The sequence below is a fragment of the Mastomys coucha genome, chromosome X, assembly GCF_008632895.1.
Source record: "Mastomys coucha isolate ucsf_1 chromosome X, UCSF_Mcou_1, whole genome shotgun sequence".
Taxonomy (NCBI): domain Eukaryota; kingdom Metazoa; phylum Chordata; class Mammalia; order Rodentia; family Muridae; genus Mastomys; species Mastomys coucha.
The window spans coordinates 45989281-45990466 of record NC_045030.1 but is presented as its reverse complement, the minus strand read 5'-3'; positions in this window follow the sequence as shown (position 1 = coordinate 45990466).

Here is a 1186-nt window from a genome sequence, read left to right as displayed (position 1 = left end):
TTAACATTAAACCTTAACTTTATTAAGATATAACATATGTATAAATATAAAATTGACAGCATATACTATACAAAATTGCTATGCCAATTGCTCCAGAATATTCACATCACAGAGCAATCAGTTCTTGGTCTTAAAAGATTTTTAATTCACTTAGTACCTATTCTAAGATGTGTAAGATCTGATATGTAGTAGGTGTAAACAAAAATGACAGCATGAAAACACTGAAGAGAAGTAAAAGCTGACATAAATGCAAGATAATATTATGCATATTGAATTATCTCAAATATTACATTTGAGATGTCTAAAAGTCTGAGGTTTTTCAAAAGTTGTATGAACTTGATCTACCAAGCTAGATCTAGTCTCCCATCAATTAAGAAGTCATGTTAATAATATGCGTCCTGCCCCCTTTTCAAGAGATATGTCATTTTTTTCAAGAGCCATGATGAGTACATCACATCCAGAAAACACTGAAGTCAAGTCGGGGCATAAAACCACTCTTTGGAAAAGGGAAGTTAGAGAGAATATTATCACAGTTCTGAGCTGATATTTGGCATGAATTTCTAAGCATCATCATAAGGAACCAAGTGACAATCAACTTCTCGGGAATCACCAAGCAATGATGAGACCTGCCTATTGGTAGGATTAGGGACCTAAAGAAGGACTCTGTACCCAGAGCACTGGGATTCTAAACAGGAGAATCAGGATGAGTTGCAAAGTAGGAAAGATACCCAGGATAAATGCAGATGTCTGTAAGGGTTGTCATGCCTCAGGTACTCAGGGACTTTCAAGGTATAACATTAATTACTTAGTATGGCTCAAAATCAAGAAAGACCTTCAGTTGTAATACCTATGAACTGGTAGCCAAGCCGGGAAGATGAATAAATAGGGCATGGTTGCTAGAGCAACTCCCTGGAACAAATCATTTTCCTATACCCCTCACACAAGGATACATTTTCATGAAGAATTTTAAATGCATCTTATTGTTATTTTTCCTATACTCAGCAGAACAGGATGTAAAATAATAGATCAAAGTTTAATTCCTTTATGTGTGGATCATCATTCCCAGATAAGAAACTTTTTGTTACTTCCAAAAAACAAAAGATACTTCAAAAAATTTCTTGGCTGACATTATGATATTATGCATTGCTTTCTGTATGATCAAGTGTGATCAAGGCAAAAGATTTCC